The 9,796-nt window shown below is 46.1% G+C and overlaps 1 protein-coding gene across 1 annotated transcript in view; it reads left to right on the top strand.

The window, feature by feature from the left end:
• Window positions 1-216: 216 nt before the first annotated feature.
• The window catches only part of ERI3 (ERI1 exoribonuclease family member 3), a 130,074-nt gene continuing 120,494 nt past the window's right edge, over window positions 217-9,796 (top strand). Inside the window, exon 1 of the mRNA XM_082286756.1 lies at window positions 217-273. The gene's annotated coding sequence lies outside the window, so the exon portion shown is untranslated. The remainder of the gene's footprint in view (window positions 274-9,796) is intronic.

The following is a 9,796-nucleotide window of genomic DNA, read 5'->3' as shown; positions in this document are numbered from 1 at the left end:
GACGAGGAGTAGGGTCGGTAGGGAGAAGATGAGAGTCCGCCGGGCACGGCGGGGCGGGGATCGGGGGCCGGCGCGCCGTCGAGGGAAGCCACGCGGCGGGGCCGGACGGCCGGAACTACGATCCCCAGCGTGCCCCGCGGCGCGGCGCGCGGCACGCGCCTGCGCGAGGGGGCGCGGCGGGTCGGAAGCCCCGCCCCCGGCGGCGGCGGGCGGCGCTGCGGTTGGGCGGCGGCGCTGCCGCTCAGCGCGGGGTCGGGGGTCAGAGTGCGGGCGGTGAGTGGCGGTGCCGGGCACTCGTGGTGCGGAGTGCGGGGCGCGGGGCCCGGCCGGGCCGGGGCGGCCCCGCCGCGGGGGTGGTGCGGGAGGCGGGCGGCGGCTCGGCCCGGCCCTGCGGGGTTCGGCCGGCGCGGGGGGCCCCGCAGGCCTGGCGGAGACGTGGGGCCGCCGTGGCCCGGGGCGGGGGGTGAAGGCCCGGCGCGGAGCGGGGACGCGGCCCGGCCCCCCGCGGCGGCGGGCCTCCAACCGGGGGCGTGGGGCGGCGTGTAGGGCTGCGGGCCCGGCGGGGCGGGGCGGGGGTGCCGGCGGGGACCGGGGGCGGCCCCGGCCCGAGGGGAGGGCGCGGGGTGGCGGCGCCTCGTCCGCTCGACGCCCGAGTTGCCGGGCCCTCCGCTCCCCGGCGCGGCCGTGACGGGAGGTCTTGAGGGTGGCGGTGGCAGCAGTCCCCCACATCCCAGCTGGAGCGGGATCAGTCGCTTTCAGGGCTTGAGGAAGGGAAAACAGCCCGTCTGCCCAGGGGGTGGGCACGGGCTGAGCTGGAGGCAGCAGCAGCAGCAAAGATTTTTTATGTTTTGGGATGTGGAGGTTCATAGGTGGAAGTAATGAGGGAGTAGGAGGTTTGATTTTTTTTTTTTCCGTATTTTTTTACCCTGTGAGATTGAACAGATCACCTGTCTCATATCTTGAGAGTGAAGTAAACTTGAGAAAGCTTAGAAGTACAGTCTGTTTACTTGTTTCCTGAGTGGCAGTAGGAATTTCTTCTCCTTTTGTTTTCTTGCTGCTATGCTGTTACAGGTGTTTCTTCCAAACTGAGATGTATGAAGAGGTGTTGTCATTTACTGCTTATGTTTTGTCTTTTACAAGTCCTGTGTCTGGTGGATTTACGTGGTCATTGCTGGCCTGTTTGCTAATAAGTGTAGCATTTGTTTTGCTACTTCTTCACTTATCTAGTTTCTTTATTGAGCTTTTGGTTCCAGAAATGGTGGATTGACAGCTGCTGTTTAGTCTGAACTCTTAATATTCTTTCAAGCTGTGATGCAAGGGACCAGCAAGTTTTCTAATATGTTAATGCTTGCACTGTGCCTCAGGAAGGATGAGGTACGCAGGGCTCCAGGAAAGTACATCTCCAGAGCACTTGTCCCATCAGATGCTGTTGACAGCTGTTTGAGGATTTTACTTGATTTCTTTCTACTGGTAACTTGAATTTCTTTTGTACTGTAGTGTCTTTTTGCAACTTTGTAGCATCGCATATCACTTGATATTAAAGTTGACATTTGAACTTTTATCCAAGAATGAATTATTCTGAAATTCAGTAGTATGTTAGAAGTCCAGTTGGTTAGTCTTCACTGCATAGGCTTGGGAAATTTGATCTCAGATGGTGTTTTTTATTTCAGATATTTTTGCTTCCATTTTGAAGCACTGAATTCTGCCCTTTGCAACTGAATTTTCATGTTAATTTACAGTGTGGACTAAATGCTTGTTTTGTTTCAAAGAGTGGCCCTGTGGACCTTTTATGCGTCTTGTTCATCTCAAACTTTGGATTGCTCTACATGGACAGTGTGTTGGGGTTGGTATTCTTTTGTAAAGTTAGTGTGTCTAGACAGATTTGAGTGTTACCAAAATCCAAAAGAAGAAAGTGATTAAAGAATTTTTAAAAATGCCTATGTGCTTGATGCTAAATAAAGAAGACCGTGGGTTGAATATACGCTGATAGGACCTAAAGTTTCTGCTCTGCACTTGAGAGATACTTCAGTTTGCTTTCTTTAGAAGGCCTGATTGCAGCTGGTTTGGTGCTTATCTTGTTTTGATTCTGTTAACTTTGGTAGGCCTTAATTTGATTTCGATTTTTTTTTTTTTTTTTTTTTTTTACCCCCTAAAATTTGGAAGTAGAGTTCTGGAAGATACTTCAGTGTGTGAATTATTTGCACTTCACCTGTCCCTGTATCAGTCCTGTAGCCACCTGCAGTGAAGGGCCTCAAGGCTGTGGAGTGCAGGTATGGTGACATCCAGGTAAATGGTGCAGGACTGCCCACTGTGCCTGGGCTTGCAGGAGAGCATGGAAGGCTGTAAGCAACTGTGCTTTTGTCACAAGTCTCTCCTTGGAGCTGAAGCAGGTATTTTTGCTAGAAATGGTCCTGCTGAGACTCCTGGTGTTTCACTCTAGTAGTGATGAGCTAACGTATCAGTATGGTGCCATGGCAAGCAGGGGAATGAGGGAAGAACTGGACAACTTGTGGCTGTCAAAACATAACCTAGAGCAGAAGTGCTGGCTGTGCTAGGGACCATTTGGACCATTTCCCTTCCCTAAGAGAGGTGATCTCAGCTGGCCAGAGGCCAGCTGAAAAGTTATGTTCTCTCTAGATATGTTGTGCAGGTAAAGATACTTCTCTTCCAAACAACAAAAAAAAAATTTTAATTTCAGCTATATTTGTTACAATAATTTTTTTTACTTTTCTGTGGTTGAATATTAGGGTCAACATCTTCCCTGGCGGATTTTCTGGGCTGAGACTGGGTTGTGTGGAAACCATGCCCCATTGTAGCTGCTACCCTGCTTGGAGCCTTTGCCAGTGTATCAGGACAGAGCTTTGCCAGAGTTCTGGCTTTCTTTTAACACTTTTGAGTTCATTTGTGAAGATCAAAAGTTATCAGTTTATCGAGCAATGCAAATCTTGTCTCCCTGATCCAGGCAGGGATTCATTTGGCACTCAGATGTTAACCTTCATTTTTCAGATAACAAAGGTGTGCAGCTGTATAAGTGGTTTGAACAACTGTGGCATTCATGTGTATGAAAATGAAGTAATTATGTGTGCCAGATTCCATTAAACAAAGGGTGGCCTACTATGTCTCCTTTCCATTAAATCAGGCCAATATGCAATAGTAGCTTTTACTGACTAGATGCGTAGTAGCTACAGATCTCTGGCTCCTGGCACTGGGAGCTGTGCTGAGGATTGAGAGCACTGAAGTGCCATAAATTTCAGAACTTGTCTCAAAGACCAGGGCTGGGAAAGTTTGAATGAAAACTAAGACATACTATTTTTTGACAGCAAGTTGATTGACCATTGGAACAAGCTGTTCTGAAGGTACTGGGGAACCTCCATTCTTCATGCTGCAATTCAAGGCCAGAAACTTTTCTGAAAGCTGTTAAGCCTTTGGGCTTGACTAAGGAAATGGAAACTTAAGGGCCAGCATTACATGAGGTTGAGACAGCATGGTCTGATGGGCTTTGTGAACTCAAGTTTAATGTGTCTACGCTGCTGGAGCCAAGATGACTTCTCCATTCTCTGCAAAGTGCCACATCATCCCAGGTGTCTTTGTCCTGGTCTGAGTGCGTGGTTTGGTGAGAGGCTGAGCTGACCAACAGCTCCCAGTGGCTTATGTCACTCCTGCCTCTGCCAGTGTGGGCCCATTCTCTTCTTTGAGCTTTGGTATTTGTTCAGCCTGGCCTTGAGCTAATTCGTCTCACTAAACCAGCCGGAAACTATCTTGTTTTAATTGTGTTTTATTCTGGCTGTGCTAGTCCTTTTATAGGTTCCTGTGGTTGAATCGGCTCACAGAAGGGCCAGACAAACTCAGGAACTGGTGTAATGTAATCAGCAGGAGAGTAAGACTGAGAGGGAAGGACAGATCTGCCTCCTTTTGGCCTCCCAGAACTATTGGCTTGGTTAACTTCATTTTGTGTAGTTTCACACTGGTGCATTTTCTAATGGCTCCCAGACAGAGGCAGGAGGCTGGACTAGAGGATTTTTGGTCTAATCCTGTGCAACTTTCTTTTCCTTAATAGCAAATCTGTTCTTCCTCTTCAGCTTTTGCTGTATGTGTCCCTGTTATTGCTTCTTTGTTTTAATTTTTGTTCTTTCCTTTCTCTACGTTTCTTCTAAGTGACCAGTCCTTTGCTGTGTGGAACTTCTTCAGACTCCAGCTTAGACCCGTTTGCTCATCTGCAGTTACTCTTGGAGAAGGTTTAAAAATACACAGCAAAGCCTGTCTTAGGAGACCAGTCAAGGAGCTGACGAAAGTGGGTTGCCTAGCAGAGGTGGCCTAATAAAATTGGAGTGGAATTGTGCTGTGCATCTTTGGGACGGCTTCTGGGTGGTCTGTTCAGACAAGTTCATGTCCTGCTGGTGTGGAGTCTCATGTGGGTTTCACTGTGTTGTCAAGTGAACTGAGATGTGTTTGTTTCCCAGCCTTGTAGGGTGCCATAGCTCCAGCAAGTGCTTCCCTAAGTAATCAGCGCCTTCGGCCTCGCACATTGTGATCTCACAAGCCATCGCGTCTGTGATGTCACAATGGAAGAGATTCTGGTGCTCTGACATGTCTGGTCGTGCCTTTGACAAATCAGCCAAGGAACCCAGCGGCAAGAATGAGCTCAAGAAATGGGAGAGACGTTCCTTAACCCAAGAGTGCCCTCCATCCTTTAGTCAGCCTTTTCTGTGTTCACTTACCTCTTCCATAATGACCATACAGAGGGAAACCAGTGCCTGTATAGGATGAATTATTTTTTTCAGTTGACCTACCAAGATGCATGTTTCTCCCAGATGAGCAGTTGCCCAACTTTCATCCTGTAACCCTCATTCTTTTCTGTTGTTCCCCTCACTTGTATTGCTTCTAATTTTAGACTGTAAGTTCTTGAGAACAGGGACCTCCTCATCAGCAGTGGGAAGAGCCTGGGTGTGATTGTGGAGTGCTGTAAAAACAAAATGATGGATGCCAAGTTGTATCTGAGCTGAGTAATGATGGGGCAGCATATAGACATGCCATGACATTACAAATTTTCCAAAACACAGGCGTGGTTGTCTAGCAGTGCCGGAGACAAACCCAGCCAAACGTGAAGGGAGTGCAGCTGTGAAGTGTACTGTTCTCATGTTCAAGTGATGATACTGTGAGGTTAACAAATTAAAGAAGCAAATTTACCTGTCTAAAATTGTGTTACTTTATTAAACAGTTCTAAAAGCTTTGTCTTTTGTTATTTGTTTTACTTTATGTTGGTTTTTTTTCTTTTTGGAAGTTTGAGTGGTGAAAGTGGATAAGCTGGTCTTGTTCATAGTCTCTCGTTTCCTGCCTCACAGGCTAGCCAGGTGCTGTCATTTTTGGACTGTAGTTCATCTAATGAAATATTCGGGTTTAGGTTAAGGTTGATTAAAAAAAAAATCCTGAGTTATCTCTATTGTTCTTCAGTTATGTCTTCACACAAGTGAAATATGGGCTCACATTTGACCTCTGAGTATGCATTTGAACAGCTACCAAAATTGAAGTCCTGCATTTTTTGTTATACTGTGTTCCAGGTGTTGCTAAATGTATGCAATTTTGTTTTACAGAAAGCATCCCTATTACCCCAACTATCTCCCTCCATAATTTTAATAAAATAGACAAACCTGACTTACATTTTTGATTGGTTGTGGTTGCTCTAGCCTTGAGTTCAGTTGTATGTTGGAGGCCAGGAGTCACAGCTGCCCCTACCCAGGCTTTGCACAAATAATAAACTGAAGCATTTTACTCCCAGAGCTTGCTTGCTTTTATTTTTAAATTTCAGTGTGTCTTGTAGTGTAGATTAGTGGGGGGGTTTTCTTGTTTGTTTGTTTATTTTGTAATAAACAGGAGGGCTGTCTTGCCATAACAAAGTTACTTAACATGTAAGAAAAGGCTCTCATAAAATTTAATTTCTTGGGCCACCCCTCCATTGTGAAGTCAGGTGTTGTCTTCCTGCCCCTTCCCTACTCCGCTTATCAAACTGGACAGTGAAGAGGAATATTTTGGGCTTAAAGGCAAACTGTAATTTTAATTAGATGTAGTTGTAAAAACTTCATTTTTGTGTTATGTGCCAGGAGCCATTAAACGCAAGTTCGTAGGCTAATTTGTTTTGCCATTGATGAATTTGAATCCTCTGGAGCTTGTGTGGTGCACATCTCTGTAGCTTTGGGGCTGCCCTGCAGGCAGGGGACAGCATTTGCACTGCCCTCCTGGCTCTTGTCACCAGCATTCTTCAGTGGCAGGAGTTCCCTGTCTTGTTCCTTGCTGCTTTGGTTGTCCCTAAGCAACTTTCCCAGTAGGAAGCCTGGCATGCAACGGCTGCCAGTGCAGATTCTCCGCTTCACGCTCAGTGGGACCCCTGGCAAAGCTGGTGGCTACAGCTGGCACTTGCCTTTCTCTTGGCTTTCCTTATTTACTGGTGATCAAACTGTCGTGCTTCAGTACCATGTGCTTGGACTGCTAAAGAAGCAAGAGCTGTGGTCAGCCTGAACTTGTCTTGGTACCTGCACCTGATGTCCAGAGAATTTTTTTCTTTTTAAAATTTATTTTTAAAATATAGATGCTGATTTTAGCCAGTACTGTCACATGGGACACACGCTATTATACAGCACAGAACACAAACTTTATGTTCCAGCTGAAACCCACCACATACGGCCATTTCCCATCTTACTGCATGTAGCAAATGTAAAGTGCTGTCACATTTTCCTAGGTCTGTGTACAATCTGTCAAAATAATTCCCGAGGTCCAACCTCAGTTCATGGTCCCATTACATTTCATACGTATCTGTGTGAGGAATTTGAGCTGTGTGATATGAAATATTAACCTAGTAGGGTTGACTGCCAGATGTGACAGCTTGCACTGTCTGAGATTATAATCTGATCCTGTGTGTATAAGAAATATATATGTGGTGTTTTATGTAGGTTTGGAAATGGAATCACTGAACATGTGGATTTATATGGCTAGAGCTGGGTTTTTAATTTTTGAAGCTGCATTGCTTATATCATTGTCTGTTGGAAAAAAATACAGGATAATTACTAGTGCTTTGCATTGTCATAGCCATTATAAATGCTTTACATGACTTCTAATAAAGTGTGTTTGCTCACCAGCTATCTTGTGCTCTGAGGCACTCTGACCTTGCCAAAGAAGATGATGTGAGGTCTTCCCAGGGCACCCAGAGCAGTGGCTGGGTAAACATACCGTTAAAACTTCATTTGGCTGAAGGTGCAGAGTTTGCAGTGGGGTTACCCTTATTTATATGCTGCCTGTGTAGGGAAATCCACTTGCAATACCCCACTCATGCACCTTTGTTCGGAGCACTGCTCCCTCTGCTACATGGGAGAGTGCAGAGGGAGGCTGCTTTTAGGATGGGGAGCCTGATCCTGTTGCTAGACGTGGACCACTGCAGAAGTTGTTAGTGTAAACTGGCACGGGATGTTGGCTGTTATTTCCCTCCACTGATGTCACGTGGTACTTGTGTGACACTGACCTGCCATGCCAGGGTCTGGCATGGTGCTGCCGTGTCTGTGTGGGGCCATGCCTGAATCCTGCCAAGGTGCCTGGTTAACCTTTGTCACGGACTCAGGGGCTCAGGAGCCTCTGCACCACTGTGTGTAGTGCAACCCAGGCTGAAGATTCATGGGGTCCCTGTCAGATACCCTGGTCTTGCCAGTTAAGATATATTAGAGATCTTGCTGTGGGTGGGTGGATAATACGTGTTTTATTGCCTGTGTTTGATATAGGGGTTGAAGCCTGCCTGCCTCCCCCACTCCAACTGTGTATTTTACTTTATGCAGTAGGCTAAGGACCAGGTTTTCCTGCAACTAGCTTACATGCTGCTTTATTCTGAGCGATTATATTTGTTGTGATGAGCTTTTAGATTCATAGTAGCTTGAAGATTTAAAGCATGTATACCTTAAATATCTCTTATCTGGCACATGTTAGAAGTAAGTATAACTAACTTCTATTTGGCTGTAATGCATTTATCAATGACAGCCAAAGCTGTAGATGGAAAGGCAATAGGTACTGAACTGAGCCCCTTCAAAATAAATGTCATGTTGGGCTCTTTTTTTTGGTTTTGCAACTTGAATTTTCAGTTTTCAAGGGACCTGCTGCCTGGCACACTGCTTTAATAAAGCAAACAGCTTCAAAACATCATAGCCTTAAAGCAGAGGGGATGCATATATGCCATGGAATTGCAGTGTGGGCGCTGTCTCGGTCTTAAACATCTCAACTCCTTTGATTTTTGCCTTTCACTCAAAACCCTGGAAAGGGAAGGGTACCAAATGCATGTTTACTCGAAGCACACAACCTGCTTAGCTGCAATTATCTCCTAATCTGGTCCTTCCGAGTTTCTCTGGTCTCGCAGGTAAATACAGATTTAGCCGTTATTCAAGGCGTATTATTTACCTCATTAAGTGTGTATTTTGGCACGTGCATTATTTACCTGACAGACTAACGGATGGGCGAGAGCAAATGCTGCCTTTTGTGCAAATAGTGACTTTGTTCATGAGCAGCGAGTCCCCGTTTTGCCATGGCCATTTTGTCTCCATGTCTCATGGTGGTTGCTTCCATCCCTTCATGGTAGAGCAAAAAGCCAGCACAGGTGTGGGGAGGCTGTGCTCCTAAAAAGGCAAGTGGGTAGCATGTCATGTGATGGAGTTCTTCCACAAGCAGTGGGACCAACTGTGGGGATAGATTTAAATATTTATGTAGGAAGGTGTGTGTGTATATGTATGCATACCCAGTTAGAGGGGGCACTCCTACCCTTGCACAAGAGGACTGAGTTGGTGCAATTTGCTTGTTTTGCTATCAGTTCCTGTACCCACCCATGTAACACCAAGAGCTGGGCTTGAACTCTCACCCCTGTAGATCTATTAACAGTCCTGAGGCTGCCCCATCTTGGATAATGACAATCGTGGCAACTGTTTCCTGCAAAGTTTTAGAAGAAAAATAGCAGGAGGGGAAATCCAGGTAGTCTCACATGAATAATGCAATTTATTAAATAGTGTTTGTTAAATAAAAGCATCAAAAGGTGATGGCTGAGTGAGAGATTTCTTTGGGACGGAGACTGTAACCTATAGAGTCCTGCTTGCATTTTACAGTTCCTGCAGTCTCTGGGTGTGGTTAGTTGAACTGATACCCTCCTCTGAGAAATACCTGAAGTAAGAAATGGTGTGTAGCACTAAAACAGTATCTCTGAGAAACCTTATATACAGAGCAAATGAGAAATTTCCTTGGGAGGAGCCTTCCAGCCACCAGCCACCTGGGTTTGTAATGGAAGTGTAGTGTTTTGGTGCAACTGGCAGGCGTTTCAGGGCCAAGCTGTTTGGATAAGTTGTAGTGTTGGTATGTGTATTGCTGTGTTTTATTTTTACCGTGTATCAGAAACTGCATTGTATGTGAAAAGATGAAAGGCCTCAGAAATTTCAGCGGGGCTTAGATTGGATATTCTGTGTTTTAGTTGGTTCGTGTTGTGTTGTGCTGTAATGAGGTTCAGCAGTGCTGTAATGGGGTGTGATCTGGTGCCTGGAGCCATGACTGTTGTGTATCTCATAGTTCTTAATTTAGAGTCATTTGCAGCGGTTAATTTTCAGTTGCTTGTGATTCTGGACACCTTAAGCTCAGTCCAAATGTCATCTGTTCTGCTTAGGGCAGGTTACTGTGTTATTTCGGGTTTGTGATGCTGGAACGTCCACTGGGAAGCACAAAGGGAATCCCTGTCAGAGGAGGACAGTGAAGAGATACCAGTAGGGATGAGATGTATATATGAATG

The sequence above is a fragment of the Coloeus monedula genome, assembly GCF_965178545.1.
Source record: "Coloeus monedula genome assembly, chromosome: 9".
Classification (NCBI taxonomy): Eukaryota; Metazoa; Chordata; class Aves; order Passeriformes; family Corvidae; genus Coloeus; species Coloeus monedula.
Note: the sequence above shows the minus strand (reverse complement) of the source record. Positions and strands in the feature narration are given on the sequence as shown.